Consider the following 21,724-nt stretch of genomic DNA (forward strand, 5'->3'; position numbering starts at 1 on the left):
AATCGGCCAAAAAATCCAAATAATCTGTTGGATAGTTGAGATTTTATTGACGAAATAAGAATTAACTTTAAACTATTTTTTTTTTAATTATTGAGTTTATTGGGATGAAATGGCATCATGTAAAAGTTTTTTTTTTTTTTAATGGCATTTAAAACTAAAGATAGGACTATTTTTTCCCCTCCATCCTCTACTGAGACAGTCAACAACCTTTCTTTTACAAACTTCGCTTCATTTAAAGAAAAACAGTCATGATCGTTACTCGTGTGCATTCATGTATCTTAAGTATCAGGTAAGCTATTTTAGTTTACATAAGACACAATATGTATGCTGTCTGCTTAATTGTGCCTTTGTTAGCGAGAAAAAAAAATTGCTACTTAGGCCAAGGTCGTTATCTTATTCAGTTTTCAACAATATACGTTTTGGGAGGGACCACTGTATTTATGACTTAATGGTACACTGATTATGGTGCTAGTTTGCGATTTTTACGCTTTTGCATTTCTTTTTTACACTCCCACTTTATATTAATGTCTAGCTTTATGGCAATATTAATACGATATCTTTAACTTGTTGTTTGAACTGGTTTTGAAACGCAACTAAAATTCCTTTTTCGCTTAGATTGTACGTTTTCGTGAGATTAAATAGTTCTGAACACACTTTTAAATTCTTTTATTTACTTTATTTTAAAATATGATGTTAAGTTTTTGTCATTTTAACTTCTTGAAAGAGGTATTAGACTGAATATGTGTGTGTGCTGAAAATCAAAATAATGACCTTAAATACACACACACATATTTCGATTGGTGAGCACTTTGCATACAATTCGAATTTTCTCCCCCTTTCCTTTTTGAATCGTAGTTGAATACTATCAAGTATAAGAGTTTCAAAGTCATTTTACTCTAGAAAGAAAAGAAAACCACTAAAATTTTATAAAATTTCAAATTAATTATATATATTTTGGTTAAGTACTACAGTCAAAGTTTTGTGTTGAGATTCTCTTATGGGAAAAATAAAAAAATAAGCATCAAATTAGTAAGAGCAGTTTTTTATTATTTAGTATTAAGAAAAGGCGAAATATTGTTATGATATATGGAAATTATTAAATCTCAAGAAATGGTATTGTTACATACTGAATAAAAATAGTTGAATGAATGACACTTATTTATCTGAAATCATTAAAGAATTTTTTAGTGTGTTATTTTGTAACAGGTTATGTGCAACTAGCCCTAATGTGTTGGATAAATGAAAAAAGTTTTTAAATTTTTGTATTTATTAAAAATGATACATATATTTTTTATCAGTCATAGATTCGCATTTGCTTTGAATCACATCACCGAATAAAGCCTGTAAAATTGGTAGTTTGAAAATATAAAAATAACTTTATTAATTTTTGGGCGACACATTTAATTTGGTTTAATTTCCAGCATTTGATCATTATTGACTTTCTAACCTATTTAATATTTAGAAAATATCGCATTCAGATCATATGCAAATGTTCATTTATCATTTCAGCAATTATTTCTTCGCATTTGATTAGTTCGAACAAGTATTATAAAGAATTTTTTTCTGGTTATTATTTTGTATAAAATTTTCGAATAAACTTCACTATACTTCATTGGTGGATTTTATAATATTCAATATATCTTTTATCCTTAAAATATTCCTGTTTTTTCTCTTCTTCCAACAAAAACTTTCTAGAAATTATCATTTTAAGGGGTCAGTGGATTTAAGCATAAGCAAAAATTGATGAAAATATGAAATTTTCTTTTTATTGTGTTATCACCAAAATACATGTTTATATTCAACTAAAACAGGATAATAAAATATATTTTTTCAATAAAGATATATTTTTAAAAGCTTACAAAAAAGAAATACATTTTAATGATTTTTCTCAAAACTAACCTAATCTCTGTTCTAATTAGATTAAATATTATTCTAATTGTTTAAATATCAGTATAATAATTTTTGAAGAAATTAAATAAAATTACTAATGAAGATTTCGGTTAAAAATGAAACGAAAACTGGGTATATATTTTATGTTTCGAGTTCTTTTAAGATAATTAAAAATCAATTTTAATTTAGAAAAACAAAACAAATACTTACAAAACTTTATTTTGTGCGCATAAAAATATTTCTAAAAAATTAACTATTATTTGGAATTGCAAAATCATACCTAGTTTTGTTCCAGTTAAATTTATATTAGATAATAAAGAAAAAATTAATGAAAAAAATTAAAAATTAGTCAATAGAATATTTTAAAGTTTTTAAAAATTATGCATCTTTTAATTTTTTTTAATAATATATTTCGTCTTAGAGACTTTTTAAAAGATATTTGACATAATTATATTTTGATACATATGCATGCAAAATTTCATAATCCTTAGGGAATAATTCTTAAAAGTGCTTAATAGAACTTACCGTCCCCTTAAATCATAAGCAAATGTCATCATATGAATCTCAATAATTTTTTATATTCATTTTTATTGCCGGCCAGTTCAGCATATTTACAAACTCAAATTCATTTTTTTAAAAAATACATTTTGGATTCTTAAAATGTAACCTTTTTTTAGTAAGATATCGATATATGCTATGTTTAAAAGATTGTGAAATTTTCTAACTTCCACATCTCAGAGATTGCGCAGTCAAGCTCTACAAATCCCATACTTTGAATTGCTTTCATTGAAACGATGACTTTGAGGTTCCCGCTGTTGTATATCTCTTTTTGAGTCACAGTACCACATTCTCTTATCAGATTCTTTTTAGTAGCATTTATGAATTTGGCCTCGAAAATCCAACCTGATTGGTTATTGATTCATCATATTTAGAACTTGCCGCCTTTGGCGACCAGCCGGTTTGCCAATCTTAATGCTCGTTAAAATTTTAATAATTAAATATTTTATGATATTTCTACTTTAATAGCTTCTTCATTAAAATATTTCAACATTTCAAATTTTGATAGTCATATAATTCACTCATAATATCATAAAGGCCTTCAGTCATAACGTAATATGTATCGCTATAATTTTCTGTTAGCTCCCATAGAATTTGTGCTTTAAATTAAAGTAGAAATGATTAATCTGCAGTTAATATAATATTTGTTACTGAAACAAAACATTTTTTTTTATATGATTACTGAAAACAGAGTCACTGAGCATTTAAACCTTATGGGCACTAAAGAATATCTCTTAATTTATGTAATATCTCAAGAATTTGTCAACAAAATTTTCTCAGATTCTTCATGAACAGATCGATTAATTAACAATGTTTAATTTTAAACGCATCAAACACTAAGAAAATAAACAGAATCGTTTAAAATAATCCGTCGAAAACCGGTTAAAAAAACGATGTACTTAAAACTATAAGCATATACAAAAAAAATATATGACTAACATAAATACAATTTAATTACAAAACTAACCTAAAAATAATTTAAACCAAGTCCTATTCCGTTGAAAATAGTTGTCAACAATCAGAATACAATGCGCATGCGTGAATTTTCAACGCCAGTTACGGTAACGCAAATGCGTGAATTTTTCTACGCCAGTTGGGGTAACGCTATGGAGATTAGAAATTTTTAATTTCCTTTATTCTATTTTATTTAAATTCAAAAGTACTTCAGAATGAATCTGAAAGATCGATTCATTAACAATGTTTAATTTTAAATGCATCAAACACTAAGAAAATAAACAGAATCGTTTAAAATAATCGGCCGAAAATATCTTAAGCCTATCCTTGTTAGCGTGGGAAAAAAAACTGAAGTCTTACTCATTTGGCGGTGGGGAAATGAAAAGATTTTTTTGGCGGCAAAGCTAGTTTTTAATTAATAATTAAAATTCTAATTAAAAATTTTCAAAAAGGGACCTCAGGTGCACATTCTCCCGACCTCCAAGATATGCATGTGCCAAATTTGGTAGCTGTAGGTCGAACAATCTGGCCTGTAGAGCGTCAACTCACACACACACATACATTGAGCTTTATATAAGTATAGACTAAGATTCTGATCCCACCCCTACACCCCTTTCACAAACTTAAAATTTATTCTTCTAAAAATTATTTTTTTCCTTGATGTCTATATATGTTCTTATGATACAACATCATGCGCATTGTGCTAATTTTCGTATCGATTGCATATCTTATTGTATTCAAATGGGCGTGAGATCACAGTTAACATTAAATAACTTGCAGTTACGAATTCAGATGTAATAAGCTGTTACCGTTGTCAAGTGTCTTACAACCTTGATACTTTGACCTTATTTAAAGATATTGCTACTTATATGGGGGAAAATACAAATGTACAAAATAGTCTTTTACATAATTCCGCGCCATACTATCTATCTTGCAACTCCATGTCTAATTTGTAGCTGTCTGTAATTAAAATAATTCAGTGAAGTTTTATTGGAGAATAATTCGGTAACCGCATTTTATGTTGAAATAAAATATTGATTGGTCATTCGGTTATTGCTGAGTTTAATATATTGCAAAAACTTGCCTTAAAAGTTATTATCATTGTTCTTTTAAAATTTAAAAGATAATTTAGGCCTTTATCTATCAGTCCAATTTTCATTTGCCGTTTTGTTATTTTTATTTTCTCGTATGCGAAGTATAGAGAAAGTATTGTAATCGTCAAAAAAAAAAAAAAAAAAAAAAAAAAGAAAGAAAGAAAGAAAGAAAGAAAAAAATATGACTCGATTTTGACGAATTTGCACGTTTTACACCACCCAGAGTTTGAAAAAGACATTTTTGGAAAAATGTATGTGACAAACATAACACAAAAACGCTTTGAACTAGATATATTAAATTTGGTATAGTCTTAACACCAAATTTGTGAATTTCTATCAAATTTTGAACAAAATCAGTTCATAGGAAGTCTGGCTGTCCGAATATGCCTTAACACAACTACTAAACGAAGAGAGCTAGAGAGACAGAATTCAGTACACAAACTTAGCATCTATAATCTATAATTTTGAATCAAATACAACAAAGTTGAAGATAGAAGAAGGTTAAGAAACATGTAAACTCAACAATTAAAAAACGTAGTAACTTAAATACATCAGAATTTAATATGTGATTTTTTGTGACTACATTTGTAATTTTGTGTGAAAGTTTTGTTTCAATCGGTTTTAAAAAAACGCGTCTGAAATACAAATACGAGTACTATTAATTGTATGCTAGGAATTAATAATAATAAAAGTTCGTCGAAGATCACACAATGGATAAAATCAATATTAAATTCACGCTAATGCCATAAGGCTTCTGTGAGATAAAAAACATTTTTAATTAGAGTATGCAAAAAAGTTTTCGGGCCAACATTCCTTCTAGTTTCACCATAGAAAATTGATAGAATTTTATGAATTTTGAAATTACTTTTCTGTTTGCTCTTTTCTGTTTAATAAATGAAATTTCGTTGTATTATTTCTATCGTACAAGGCAATTTGTATGACAGTTTGTTTTACATTAGTTGCATTAATTAATATATGTATTTTTAATAATGAGATATTCATAGAAATATGTTTTCTGACGAATTTATGGACGATTTCCAGAAATTAAAAATTGTTATCGTTTTATTTTGGGCTAGCCTTATTCCTATTATTGAAATTCATCCTGCAGTTATAGATAACCATACTCGATAATCAGTTTTCTTTTTATACTATCTTTCTTTAAATCCACGTACATCTTTTAGAATTTGACCGCGTCAGACGAATTCTCGAACTTAGCGTTTATATTATCAAATGATGTGTTAGTTGATATTGAGATATCTTAATCGGGTGTAAGAAAACAATCTTATCGGTAAAACATTTTTTCTGGACCTTCGTTGAACTTATTTGTAAAGCTTAATGTATCCATTCAGAATATGGTTCTTCGCCCTATTTAGGAAAATGTTCGCTGTGATCGATGATTATTATCGTCAAATTCCTTTTATGTTTTTTCAGCAAGATGGTGTTTGCGAAGTTCAGGAGTCTACATTCAACCAAAAGGGAATATAATGCTGTTGTTTTTTATTCTTTTAGTTGAAAAAAAAAAGCTTCAAATTGTTTGTTTGAGTTTGCTTCTGTAAATACTTTATTTGTTGCAATGCTTTTGATGTGGTGTAGAAATTAGAACATTGATATGTCGAAGAGGTATTCTCTTTTTAACTGCTATTACGAATTATCAGTTCCATTTGTAATATTTCATTGTATATTGTATAATTACTCTATGTTGTCCAAGCCTTTTCTGATAAAAATCTTATATAGTAAGAGTATTATTTATAAATGCTTAGTATTAAATATTGATGTTTTCTTTAAAGAAAATCTGTCACATATTTTTTATTTTTTATAAAACTGAAATAAAGACAATATTTACTATTAATTCATTTTAGTACTAACCTCAGTCTTTTCACCTAAGCCGGGTTTTTTTTTAAAATTAAATGTTAACATTATTTTATTCGAAATTTCACCAGTTTTTCCTTTTTAGTGTGTTGAGAGGAGGGGAGCTTCCTTTTTAAACGTATATCATCCGATTGAATTTTAAATTTTCCTTCCTCTATAAAAGCTCAAATACCTTTACAAATGCTCATAATACAAATGCTGCTTTGCTTAGAGTTTAAAACCTGACCCCGATCATGTTCATTCAATAGAAACAAATCGTCTGCTGAATGGGATAAAAAAGAAAAGCTTACTGTTGCGTTTCCTTGTTTTTCTTTTGTGAAATCGTCTGATGTTAAATTATAGTGAAATATAGCTTGAATTTTAAATAAGCGGAACAAGTTAATATTGAGTTAAATTTTTGACCTTGTGTTGGCTTTCAAATGACATTGCAAAAATGACTAAAGAAGACAACTGTAATTTCCATCCCCTCCTTTACAAACATTTAGCGCTTCGCTTTTGGCCTTGACATTGATTCGAATAAATTTAATTTGAAGCCTTTCAACTCATTAAAGCATATGATACTCATTTGGTCCAATATGCCCAGCGATCAAGTTACTTTCGAAAGCTCTTCCACTGTCATCTCCAAGCCACTAACCATGATTTTAGTTATCCCAGAACTTCAGAGAAATGAAGCAACACATTCCAAATGGATACTGTTATTCTATGAAAGATATCTAAATGGTGCACATAAGTCAATGCCCGCTTTTTCGTATTAGTAAATGCTAATCTTAATTAATTGTAAATATAGGATAGGAAAGTAAATATGTGTGTGTGGGAGAGGGGGATATACTGTAAAAAGCATATAGTTTTCAACATATCGATACAAATAATGCATATTAAAATGTAAGTATGGCTTATTATGGAATTGTATCATTAACGTCATATAATCATAATACATTGACTGTAGTAGCAATTTGCTAAAGTCTTTCATCATTGCCTGCTATTTACTTTGAGTTCACAGTTACTATCAACTTACAGATGTACCTGACAAAATTTGTAATTCCTTCTCTTACATGATTATATTAATTAGTTCCTGACGTTGCATTCCAATAATTTTTGAAGAAAAAAAAAACTTTATTTCTGATTTTATTATTATTATTATTATATTCTGAAATGGGAAATATTCAACTTGGTTGGGAGAAAGCGGGAACCTCTTAGCATCAAGTGCGTATAAATCAATATATATTACTGTATAACAAATGGTCAGTTGTACATAAGCGAATGAAAATTTAGGTATATTTGCAGCTTTATGATAGATGATGAATCTGATTTCATTATATGAATAACTAGTCGCTTTTGCCGACCATCTGATTCGCCGGGAATATTGATCTTTAATTTCAGTTAAATCGTTTAGATATAACTTCATATCTATATCCTACTTTAATTGTCTTTCATATGCTCTATTTATTGTGTACATGAATCTTTCTAATGGAGACCAGTTACATGTTGTCATGGCGCTCTTAAAAATGCAAATGCGTGGTTCATTTATCTTATAAATTTCGTATTGTATTGTAACTTTTTTTTTTCCCATTTCGTCAACTACACGGATATTAATTAAAATCCTTCTTTAGCCTTCAACCATGGAAGAAAATCACGCGATCAGATAGTTAATGAAAGAATGAAATCAGTTTGAACTACAGGATAACAGTGTAATCTGCTCTTCGAAATTAGGCAAACATATTTTTAAAAAAAATTGCTGAATTTCATTGAGAAATACGCTTTACTATTAAACTGGAATTATTAAAAAAGGAAGTTTTTAATTTCGAATCGGTGTAAAATTTATATATGTATTAACATTTTCACAGGTTATCGCGGGAAAACTCCAAAATTCAAATTAATTTAAATTTTAAAAAAGTAATCTTTTCGTGGCGCACATTCCCACACTCCAAGGTATATAAATTTGGTTTGCTCTAGATTAAAAGAATGCAGAACGCCAAACACACTCAAATCCGTCTTTATTATTAGTAGAGATTGTAACCGATTAAGTAAAGTTTTTATCTGTCGAAATGCATCAAGATTCATGCTTCCACCATCACCACCACCACCCTCCAAAAACCTATTTTTGATGAATATTGCGTCATTGATGTTATGGCAGTGTTTTGTAATTAAAAGTTTTTTATTCGTATGATAGAGATTTTTCTTTAATAAGGATGTGATCATTTTATCTTGCCAATTCTGGAATTCTGTAAGCAATTAACTTTGCATCAAGAACTTAAAGCATTCCATTCCAGGCGCAGAATTATTTTTAAAAAATGGTTCCACCGGTTGCCAATTTTGAATTATTATAATTTAAATCATTATATTTAATTTTATTTTCAGATGATAGCAACAACATTTTAAATAATTTGTTTTGTAATAGTATTTTGTGTGTTACGAGTAATTAATTCCTCCCAAATCTGTGCCTTTCATTATTCTATGTATTTTGTTTCAGAAATAAATTTCTTTGTAGAATAAAAATGTTTCTTTTTACATATTTATTAAGAATAATAAATTAAAATTTTAAAAAGAAATAATTTGGAAAATAAAATTTCTTATCCTATAGATCAAGATATTATTAGTAATTTACGTGACTTTCAAGAATAAATTACATATCATTATATGGTACCTTTTTTATAAAATTATTCTTTAAATTTAGATATCCATTTTTTAAAACATTTTTTGTTTGTTTCTTTCAACTAAGATTCATATTCCGATTAAGAATGTTTCTTCTAGATCGAAAACATCGGGAAAACAAATTCTTCCGTTTAAATTGATTATAGCCCTCGTTATTATTTTTTTTATTGATTCCTTAATAATGTATCTCCATCATTTGATTAGAAATTCAGCCTGTGTGCCTCTGCTAATTAACTTTGAAATGAAAAATTATTCGTTGACCAGCAACGTGTAGCTATCTTATTTCCTCCTCTGACTCTGACTGACCACTTTTGGGAAGTTGTATTAAACAATTATGAAAAAATGCGTGAGTCATTCATACTTCTTTCTGGTTTCTCCGACATTACTTAATGAAGCTTAACGATTGCGTTTTACTTTCATTTTTGTATCCCTTTAAAGTTATTCATCTGCATAACAGCGAAATTGTCTGCAAGTCCCGAGAATTTTCGTGTCTGTCCCAGTTTTGCAGTTGTACATTTAAAGGTCTCGTACACAAACCTCTTCCTTTACGTCATGAAACCGTGATGTGTTTCGAAGTGAATATTCGGTGAAGCGTGTTGTATTTTCTTATGGGAACGCTTGTAAAGGAAATGAAGGGTAATCGGAAGAAAGTGGCGAGTCATTTGAACCGAATTTTATTTTGAGTTAAACATTCTAAGGGTAAAAAAAAAAGAAAAACTTTAAGGTGATTTTATTCCAATTTCGTCCGGAATCAGTTCACCACATTTTCCGAATACTTTTTCGAATTCAAATTTAAGAACTTTTTGATTGTACTAAAAGTTTTATTTAAAATTTTAATATATATATATATTCAATCTGTGTTATTAACAAAGCGTGATGAGATCCAGTTCCATTTCAATTGTTTGTATATTTCATCCGTTTTCATTTTATTCCAAGTTTTGATCAGAATCCTTCACCATATTTTCCAAATACTTTTTTCGAATTCAAATTTAAAAACTTTTAAAATGTATTAAAGATTTTATTTAGTATTTAAAATTTTAACTTTTAATTTTTTGTATCTTTTTTACTAACCCAACGAGATGAAATCCAGTTTCAATTAAAACCTGCGCATATTTCATCCGTTTTCATTTTATTGCAGATTACACTCAGAATCGTTCACCATAATTTCCGAAAACTTTTTTAATTCAAATTTTAAAACTTTTTGATTATACTAAAGGTTTTTTTTTAAATTTTAACATTTAATTTTTTGAATCTATGTTATTAACCAAACGACGTGGGATCCATTTCCAATTCAGTCTTTCGTATATTTGATCCGTTTCCATTTTACAGTGGATAAAAAAAGTATTGGCAATTGTCTATAAATGCTCATATTTGTTAACAAAGTATGTTTACAAATTTTATTTTAACATAGCGATTACAGAAGGAGAAAAGACAAACAAATACAACGAAATTTTCATTTAAATATTTTTTTAGTCAAAATCTACGAAAAAATCCAAAGTTTACATGATAAAAAAAGTATTGGCAAAATTAGGAAATTGACAAAATTATGAGCGAAAAGAAAATCAGTATATGTTTAGTACTTTGTATGCATACCTTCTGCATCTATAACAGCTTGTAATCTATTTCTCATAGAGGAAACGAAGATCTTTGTTGTACTGTTGGGAATTTTGTGCCACTCTTGCAAGAGTAAAAGTTTGAGGTCGTCTTTACTTGAAATTTTATGTTTCCTGATTTCTAGATCCAGCAGGTACCATAAATATTTAATTGGATTGATGTCAGGCGATTGAGGTGGGGTTTTTAACTGGCGAGGAGCATTGTAGAGTAGCCATTCAGGGGTGAGATTCGCTGTATGCTTGGGATCATTGTCTTGTTGAAAAACGAATGATGTTCCCAAGCCAAGATTTTGGGCACTGATTTTTAAATTATGGCGCAAAATGTCAATGTATGTACGTGCTGTCATAATACCATCAATAAAATGCAGGTTGCCAACTCCATTAGCTGCCATACAGCCCCAAACTAAGACGCTGCCTCCACCATGTTTTACAATAACAGTTAAATGTTGCTCTTCCAATTCAGTATTTGGCCTCCTCCACACATATCGTCGTCCATCGCTGCCGAAAATGTTAAACTTTGATTCGTCAGAAAAAATAACTGTGTTCCAAAACTCTTCGGATAAATCAACGTGGGATTTTGCGAAATCTAACCTCTTTCTCCTATTTATTTGCGAGATGAATGGTTTTTTTTCTAGCTGCCCTTACATAATAACGTCCCTCGTGTAAAACATTCCGTACAGTCTGTACGCTGAAAGTCTTTTGCGAACTGAAAGCAACATCTCTAGCTATATGGGGTGCACTTATTTTAGGGTTTTTCTTAACCTTGTTAATAATGACACGTTTTTCTCTAGTAGAAAATATTCGAGGTCGTCCACTTCTAGTCTTATTTTCCGTTGATACTGTTTCCTTGAACTTTTTTACAACACTTCTGACAGTAAATAAACTTATATTCAACTGCACTTCTATAGCACGATAAGTTAAACCTTCATTTCTTCTGAGCCTAATAATCATGTTTTTAACACTAACATCCAACTCCTTCGATTTCGAAGTCATTTTGCTGCAGTAATCGCAAAATAATGCATAGACACTTTTGGAGTAGTTTTGCAGACTTTATACCGGTAGAGTTTCTTATCAGTCGAAACACGTGATTTCAATGTAACAAAATTTGCATAGCATTTAAAACTTAGCCAATATTTTTTTGACATGCAAATTTTCGATTTTGAAAGAAAAAATCGTAGAAAATGCAAATTAAAATAAAAGTTTTACTATTTTTATATATCTAAGGTGTTTTGTATTTAATTACGACAGCTAAAATTGCATAAAATTTTATTTATTTGTCAGTATGAATAAATTAGGGCAATTGCCAATACTTTTTTTACCCACTGTATTGCGGATTTCGCTCAGAATCGTTCGTCATATTTTCGTAATACTTTTTTCGAATTCAAATTTAAGAGCTTTTTGAATGTTCTTAAATTTGAACTCGAATAAATATGAATACCATGTTTTTACTAAAGGTTTTATTTAAAATTTTAATATTTAATTTTTGAATATATATTATTAATTGAGTGTGATGAGATCCAGTTCCAATTCAATCATTCGTATATTTCATCCATTTTTGTGTGAATTTATCAAACGCAGTCACCACCAAACACGTTATTACTTTCTTCAAATTTGACTGGAAGTACTTTGAAGTCTTTTAAAAAAATGATGTGCATGGAAGGATTTTTATTTTTTAATTTCATTTTTAGGTGGTGGTCTTTTTTATGATTTCGATATTTGTTGAGTCACTGACGAATTTGGCATTGGTAAAACATTTGAATCATCTTGATAATGGCTTGGTATTTTAGTCATTGTTGCCAATAAAAACACACTTCAAGATCTATTATTTACTATTGCGTTGTTCAATAGGGAAAGATGGCCGTTGTTGCCTCTTCCCACAAAAGAAATTTTCTGATTTGAATTGGTGTTCAATCCAAGGGTGATAAGCAACAACAACAACACAACTTTCAGACGCTGCTAAAAGTAAAAAGTTCAAGAAAATCACATTCAAAATAAAGTAATTAATTAAATAAAGACACAAGACCATTGTTACATGTTTAGAGTTGATTTTTCCAGTTTAGTTCCATCTAATCTTGTTTGTTTTTAAGGATTATACCCAAACAACGGTTCGTGTTACAAAAATTTGAAGATTATTTATTTAACGCTTTTCTGCGCATTTATCTCGACAATTTATGATGTCTGGTAACCTTGAAAACAAATCTGTTGTCACAGCGAATGACAACATTGATTGAACTTAGACTGCGATAAAGAAAAAGCATATCTCAGCGTCTTTTTTTACTACTACTATTACTAAAGGTTTATTGTTCAGAGAACTAATAATATTATGTAATAAGTTGTGTAACGTTAATAGAAATAAAACTAAGTTTATTTTTGTTTATGTTTTAAAAAATAAATTATAAAAGAAAACAAGTCGCATTTGCTTCCTTCAGATTTCTTCTTTACTGGCATTTTTTTTTTGGGTGGGGGGGGGTGTTTCTAATTGTCTTATTCAAAATTTAACCATTACAAATATTATTAATTCTACATATTGATTTATGATAGCTAATTTCTTTCTGAAACTGATATTGATAAGTAACCTTAATGTGTTAGTAATTCCTTTGAGAATTCCCTTAGCGTGGTAATCATTTCATATAAGAATTTTGTAAATAGCTTTCGTCAGAATAGTTTTCAAATCTGAAGATTAGATACTATTATTATTTCATATATTGTTAATGGAGTGAAGCCCCTGCTTATAGTATACCGCATTCTTTTCCCTCTTCATTTATACTTCATAGTTTTGAAGCAAGATATCCAGTCATTAATTGTAATCAGGATATATATATATATATATATATTACCTTTTCATTCATTTCGGAAAGTAGAGAACTCTTACTACTTGATATCTAAGATCAGCGCTTTTGTCATGCTTATTGTATATAAACAAATTTTTGTGACAATACACGTAATATACTACTGTATTGACTGAACGAGAATATGTATTATGGACGGTTATGCCTAGCTTGGATTTTATGGATGACAATATCACATATGCCTGCATCTAAAATATATTTGATATCCTTAAATTTTTTAAAGCGCTTATTCTCTTTCAGTCAAGTGAATTTATATAACAAATGTTACAATAGTGCCTGAATATATTACAGTATACCGAATTTCTTATTGAGATAAATTATTTTTCGTACTTATCATTGCTTAACACTTGAGATTCTTTTAAAGCTTTTAAGATGAAATGACTTGGATTATTGTAATCTGCCATCTTTTCTTTTATTTGCATTTCTCATTTATTTTAATGGTCATAGACGTATTTAGTTCAGTTGAGAAATTTACTTATTTTGAATTCTTTGTTTATATTTGCAAAAAAACTTATTTTTAGTTCTCCGTCTCCATCTGTTACATTTTTTAATGCCTTGAGCTAAGTTTCTATTTGCAAGCTTAAAAGTAATATTATGTCTGATTTTCAGAATTCTATGAAACTAGTGCTGTGTTAATTTACTACTTCTTGACTACAAACAAGTAGGGAACTATTCTGAAAATGCAGACGTCTGCTATTTGTACGGCCGCCATAACACATTGCCATCTTTTAGAATAATATAGTTCTCTACGACTAGCGTTAGTCAGCCTGACATTGTAAATGTAGAATAATATTTCATATATATAGATGGAATTGATTGTTTTAATATATATATTAAAATGGAATTTTTGAGACATGAATAGCCATTTTTGTCGAATTTTTTTTTTTTCTTTTGAAATAGAAAAATAAATTTTTTTTCTTTTGATATGTTAATGACTATATTTTATAAATTCTTGTAGCCATATTGCACATTTTGCTCCATTCTACTCAGTAAACAATTTAAATATGCAAATTAATTTTTAAACTATTTTAATGATATTTATCTTTGGATAACTATTTGTAAATTGTGTGACATGGCGTAACTATTTGTAAATTGTGTGACATGGCTTGTACTGTTCAACAATAGCTTGAAATGCTTTACATGGCAGCCCATTTGACTTAGAATGATGGAATTTGGCTTATAGTTACTTTTTTAAGACAGCAGATGTTATTTAAAAGATTTATTTTTTCAAAAAAATTTCGATTTGTGATTAAATATTATTTGCAGTTTTAACATTTTTCAATATAGCTGCGGGGCACATTGTCGCACAAGAACAATTTTAAACCAAATTAATAAATAATAATTAGTTATTTAGTAATATTAGTTGTTGTTTTTTCTCTCTAATTGCAGAAATAATTTTTAAGAATATTTTTTAGTATATTTTGCAATAAAATCTTCCATGTTTTAAATATTGCATTTATGTGCATATGTGTTGAAACGATGTTAATAATATTCTTGTGTTCACTTTATTGTTACTATAATTAAGAGTGTATTTTTAGAAATATTATAAATACAGAGGATTCAAACCTGAAATATTATTAAGTTTTAAAATAGAATTTAGAATCGCCTTAATTTTTTTCCATATAATATGTATTTTATGAAGTTAAATTTCGCGGACTATTCCCTACTCATTTAACACTAACTCATACTGTATTCATGGCATTACTTTTTATTTTGATAGCTTTCGTGAAAATGCATTTTGTCAATGAATAATTTCAAATATTATGAGATCTAAGCAATCGTATCGTATATTCTCAGGTTTCTTAATAATAGATTAGCTTAAGATTACAAAACATTTTTGCGGCATTTACTTTTAATATTTTAGATTAAAGTGGATATTTTCTACCCTAGCATTATTTTGCCCCCCCCACACTTTTTTTTTTTTTTTTTTTTGTTCTTTTACCGTAGGAATGTTGCAAAACGGAGCTAATTACTTTTATAAGGAACTGGTATACGTTAGTCCCGGAATTCTAAAATGGTGGTTTCTGTAAATGGAATCATGACATCTGTTACTTGGAAAGCATTTGACAGCAGGAATGTTGTTTTTAACAGTCAGCATGTGTAATAGTCATTTCATTTGTGTTTCATTTCATTAAAATTTTGTGATAACTTTGTTTAATCATCAATAAATGCTTCAGTAGTTGCTAATATGTTTGGAGATATATGAGATCGTGGTCCCCTTGCCCACATACACAACTTGAAAAAAAATCATGCAATGAAAAAGTTTTAAAGGCATTTAATTTCAGAATACTTTTACGATTTAAACTTTCCTATTTATGCTTTTCCCATATCAGAACAATAGGTATATTTATTTTCACGAAATCCCCCCCCCCTCCTTTAATATGAAAGCATAAACTTGTTCATTCAAATTAGAAGCAGGTTCTTTTTAATCGTTTCTTACTGAAGAAAGCACGCGAAGGACGAAAACAAAATTATGTTGCTATTTCAGAAGTTTGCCGACTGTGTTGAAATCATGCGTAGTATCTTCCAGTAGCATGCTAAGTAGATAGTTTTCCGTTTCAAATGTTTTTCTGTAGTTCGTTTAAGTAAATATTTTCTACTTGGCAGCATTTGTACGACTAATTGTAAATTTTGTTAGTTTCTTTTCTGAAGAACTGGAACTAATGTTTTCTCAGGTCCAATTCCTTAGAAGGTTATTTCTAACTACAATAGAAGCCAATTATCCAGATCGTATAAAGGAGAGGAAAAAAGATCAGCAAACAAATTCTTCCCCAGTGAAAACGACAAAAACAGCTTAGCTGATTTGATAAATATCAGTGATATTTTATAGCAGTATGTAAAAATATAAACAACGTTTTTTTTCTGTGGTCAATAAATAAAAATAAAAAAGTTCGGGGGTGGTTGTTGATTTTTTCCCCCAGTCTCCTAAGAAGATATTTTTCGTCAATTTTGCAGTAAACTAGATTTTTGATTATCCGACTCCGGTCTAGTTCTAATTAAACTGGATAGCTACAGAATTCTACTGTTTAATTTTTTTTACATTTTAACTATTATTCATACTTTTTATGGTTATAATAAATTGATGACTTATTGTCTGATATGAGGGAGAAAAATCTTAGTGCTTTCAAATAATAATAATAATAAAAAAAAAACTTTTTAATTTACATAATTTTTGTGGATAGTTTGCATGTTAAGTTATATTCTTAAATCTTCATTAATAATTTTTGAAATACTGGTTGTCTAAACAAAACATGCATTACAAGGAAAAGAGATGTTAGATCAATTCGAAAAACATGAATATTATTCTTCAGATTATTGTTATAAATTTTGTTTAAATTTTTATGTTTACTTTTAACCTGCATCGGTAACAAGAAACTGATATTTATTCGATGAACTATATAATATTCTTGACAGTGATTTGATTTTCTTTCTTTCCTCTTCCTTTCTGATATCATAGACGGGGGGGGGACGTATTGCAAGGAATCTCCCTATTCAGGCTTTCTTAACTGTATTGAGTGTATTTTAAATTTGTATTTTTTTAATGCATCGGAAATGCATGCATATTTGCCAAAAAAAAAAAAAAAAATCGTCTGTTAATGTCAACTTAATAAAATTTGCTTATAAGAGACTAAAAGATTTACTTTCTTGAGAATAAATAAATTTCTTTTCACTACATTTTCAACGTATGTAGGGAATTTAACACTAGAACTTAATCAAAGCATGCTAATTTTTGTTTTGAAAAATAATATTTTCAGGCTATTTAGATTTGTGATGAAAATGAATTTGAAATAATTTTAGGTAATAATCATGCATTAATTTGCTAATTATTTTTGAAACGCAACTAGACACTAAGTTTGATTTGTCATAGTTTAATTGCACACAATTTAATAGAAGTATGTAACGTTATCATGATTTATGCAACGCAATTTACATAATTTATTCAACATAATATTTTTGATAAATAGATATTCTGACGTTATCAGTTTATTCAGCATAAATAATATTGTGCTTAAATATTTATATTTAATTTTTCCTTATTTATCTGCGTGCATCTTTTTATTATTAAAATATTTTAAACATTAAGTAAGTCCTTCATTTCATAGAATTAAAGACTATGAACTTTCAGTATAAATAATATATTATCAGATGACTAGTGCTTTTTTTTTATTCCATACCTTAAGTTGCTTTATAAAATATATAGTTAGAATCGAATAGAGAATGAAATTTGCTTCCTTAGACCTTCTGTATATGGAGATGAATCATTTGAGAAATTAGTCACAAGGCGAAACAATCTACCCGAGACTTGAATTTTTCCATTCATAATTGTTTACCTTCCATAAATTTGCATGACGCAAGCAGATGTGCATGTAGGAAAATAAAATACATTGATAAAAAATGAATAGATGATAAACCAGATTTTTTTTTTTTTTTTAGTTAAATACATTAACAGTAGTGTAGTAATCTGTTAGATTGTTTTAAATAAAACGGGTTTTTTTTAGTGGAAAAATTTTTGAAGTATTTGTACCCTAAAAGTTTCTGGTCTCGCTTAAGGAAGCGCCCTATTTCAAACTGATTGAAGTATATTGTCTCAGCATTAATCTTAGTTGAATCTGGTATAAGTTTCTTAATATTTGTCCGCAGTTTTTACAGCGTGAGTCACCTCCTGATGTAATTTCGCTTAGTGGTGATTTGTTTCAATCACCTTGTTAACCTAAAGGAAGTTTTTTTGGTCTGTCTGAGTAGTTGACCCTTGCTGTAGCGTGTTTTTTGTTGCGTTTTTCCTTTACTTCCTTTCAATCTCGCCCGGACGTATGCAATAGAGTTTTGCCGTCGCGTGTGACAAAAGTGGATAATCGTGTTTTGAACCTTTATTTTTGACCCTGAATTGCAGGAATGAGTCATTTTTGACGAAATATTTGTCTCTTTTGTTTTTTGTGCTCCTACAGTTGTGATGTTCCATGGAGGGCGGTGACAGATAACCTGCCAGAGGTTGATTATCCAGCCTTCGCGGAACACGGGATTTTTGAATATCAATCAATTTGTATATATTACCGTATTTTGAATTGTTTTTGCGAATTTTCCCCTTGTGTTAGAAAGAAGCCTGTTTTGAATAGCATGTTTCACAAGCGTTCAGACACCTATTTGCTCAGGTTGAAGTTTGATTTAATAGGAATAATATCTTCTCGTTGCAGAATATAAATTATTTCTACGGAGTAGATCGCCATCATTTGTCTGTTTCGTGCTTTTTTTTAAAGAACCTAAATTAAATTTTTATTTTCGGTGAGAAATCAAGGTCTGATTAATTCGTGAACGTCAAATTTTGCTAAGGTGTTTTTTCCCCCTTTCTTATTTTATATTTCTGTAAAATTTATGTAGTTTCAATACAATACTTATTTCAAAACAGTATGGTGCACTTCGTTCTTCACTAACACGGATATACTTGTAAAGGGGAAGGGAATAACTTGAATTATGTGAGAAGGAAAATAACTTTTATTATTATTATTACTTATTATTCGACAATTTTATCGTCTTGATATCGCTGTATTTTAAAATTTGGCATTGCTACAAATAAGCTTGCTTATTTTTACTTGCCCCAATTTATTGTCGCTAATTGGTATTAACTAGATATTGATGTTAATTGCATCTTTTAAAAAAATGACTTAAGTTCTAAATGCTCCCCCCCCCCCATTTGCATTTAGTTCTTGAAATGACTTAGTATTATTTGTGCTTGTTGGGAATCTGTGCATAATAAATTCTGCATGGTTTCTTAAAATTCATTCCGTTTCCTATTTTATGAGAATTTCTTTGTATGTTTTTTTTAATCTTGAAGTTAGATTTATAAAACTTGAAAAATACAGTGATCATTTTTATATGGAATGATTTTGTGTAATTTAAATTAGATTACTTATTTCACATTAATTTTGATCCGAATCCAGTCCGAAATATTGAAGGCTGTCAAGAAATGTTATTTACGAATGTCATAACGAATCAAATGCATATCATCAATACATTGCTAAAAATCACCATAATAGTTACCATCAAAGATAGCATTTTAAATCAAGAAAACAGTAACTCCGTTGTTTTTTTACTCATAATTTTTTTTTTTTGCAGTATATTAATTTTTTTAAAAAAATACTGTTTACTATGCTATTTTCCCGTTTTGCAATACACCGATACATTTGTAATCTTCTGCCGTCATCAACTCTTATATGTAGAGTGAGTGGCAATCGAAAACTTCTGATTTCTTTTAAAATTTAAAAGAAATCTAAAAAAATTTTTAAATTTCAAATTTTTTAATTTTTTTAAAATTAAAAAAAAAATTGGTAAAAAAAATTAACCAGTTTAATAAAGTTTTGCCCAAAAATTCGTAAATGAAAACTTCATTACGCTATTTTATACCTGGTGATTGATAGATTAATATTAGTTTTACCATATTACGTTTCATTTCTTATCGCCTTTGGTGACCAATTAGTGAATCGGAGTGTTGGCTTTATTTTATTTAGTTAAAACTTCTTGAACTTGATTGAATGTTCATAATTCCATCAATAATATATTTTAAGCATTTAAGCTTTAATTAAATCTTATCTAATTATGTCTATATAAATATTTCTATAGACATTAAAACTTTATTTTATTACATCTCTTCTGTTCATTGTGTGCATGAACCTTTTTAATAAAGGCGACTTCCACATCATCATAGTGTCTTTTAAAATTTAAGTATTCGAGTAATCTATCTTCGAATTACGTAATCTCTTTCATGATATCATAACATCATTTTGTTAGATTTCATTTGAATAAGTATATTCTTTCTTTCTTGCTTTGAATAATGAAAAAAATGAAATAGTCAAATATCTGATACAGCAATGGAAACAGTCGTTGCAGTTATAAAATATTTTTGAAAATATGCAAAAAAAAAAAAAAAAAAAAAAAAAAGTAAGGTAAAAATTAAAGCACTAAAATTCAGAAAAAATTATATAATTAAATAGAAACCATTAAAAAGACAATTTTTTTTAAATGATGGGAGTCAAATTTGTGTGATGATGTTTTCAGAAGTTGTGGAAAATGTCAAAATCTCTTTAATTTTTTATTTATTAAAATTTTAAATAACTTGCTGCGAATTCTACTTTATTAGTAGTAAAAATAATATATATAACATTGTCAATTAAGCAAACATTGTGGGATCATCTATCTGAATAGAAAATTCTTAAGTTTCTTTTTATGTATTATATATTATTAAACTAGCTCGTCAAATATTTTCAATCGAAGAAAATATCATTTTTTATAAGTAACGCATAGTTTATCAACTCCCCTCCCCCCTCCCCATTTCTTGTTTAGTAAAATTTATTTTAAGAAATACAGTTTTGTATTGATTGAAGAAATTTCAGCTGTGTTCTAGTTAATTCTTAGTTCCCTCATCTTTATTTCTGACATCATTTGACATTTCAGCTGTCTTAGAAAAATATTTGCTTTGAAAATAAAATACCTAGTTGTTTTATTTGATATCTTTAATGGTATCGCAAACTTGATCTTTTAATATTTGTCTGCACTTATTTATATGCAGTCCTCTTCACGAAACGCATCAAAGCTGAAAATCTTTTGCTGTATGCTCTTTCTAAGTCTATAACATTTATTGATACTGACCCATAAGCAATGACCTTTAATAAAATAGCAGTCAAAATTATTGCTGGCAAATGGTACCATGAATCTAAACATGGTGCCGTTCAATTCAGCTCTTTACTTCACTTTTTTTTCCGAATTTGTTTTTAAAATTGTCAATAATTATATTATGATTTCTTACATTTAATTTCCTTTTGACTACATACTTGGTATTTCCTAAAAAATATCACTTATATGTTTCTATAAAATAATAATAATAGTAAATTGCAAAAATTAGGCAGAAAACAAATTGCTTAAATTATGTAAAGCCATTTCCAATTGCTATTAGATTTAAAGAATGATATACCCTCAATATTTTAAAGACAGTTTCAAAAGCACAAGAATTTAATCTAAGCTGCATTTTTCAAATTAGCAATAATGTCTGAACAGTGATATTTTATAATAGTATGAACATTTTGCTCATACTATTACATAAAAGGACCCTACTGCAGTACATTTGCATACAGTATTTTTTAAATAAAGGTTTTAATATCAATCATTCAGTTTTAATGAACATATTTTTACTATTTTAAGATAATGTATTTTAAATTTTACTTTTTAAATGTCCTTTATGTATTTATTATAGCAT

At 28.4% G+C, this 21,724-nt stretch overlaps 1 protein-coding gene across 2 annotated transcripts in view; it reads left to right on the forward strand.

Annotated features, from left to right (window-relative positions):
• The window catches only part of LOC129965645 (plexin domain-containing protein 2-like), a 66,848-nt gene that overhangs the window by 25,106 nt on the left and 20,018 nt on the right, over positions 1-21,724 (forward strand). The gene's annotated exons all lie outside the window — the stretch shown is intronic.

Source organism: Argiope bruennichi, chromosome 4 (genome assembly GCF_947563725.1).
Source record: "Argiope bruennichi chromosome 4, qqArgBrue1.1, whole genome shotgun sequence".
Classification (NCBI taxonomy): domain Eukaryota; kingdom Metazoa; phylum Arthropoda; class Arachnida; order Araneae; family Araneidae; genus Argiope; species Argiope bruennichi.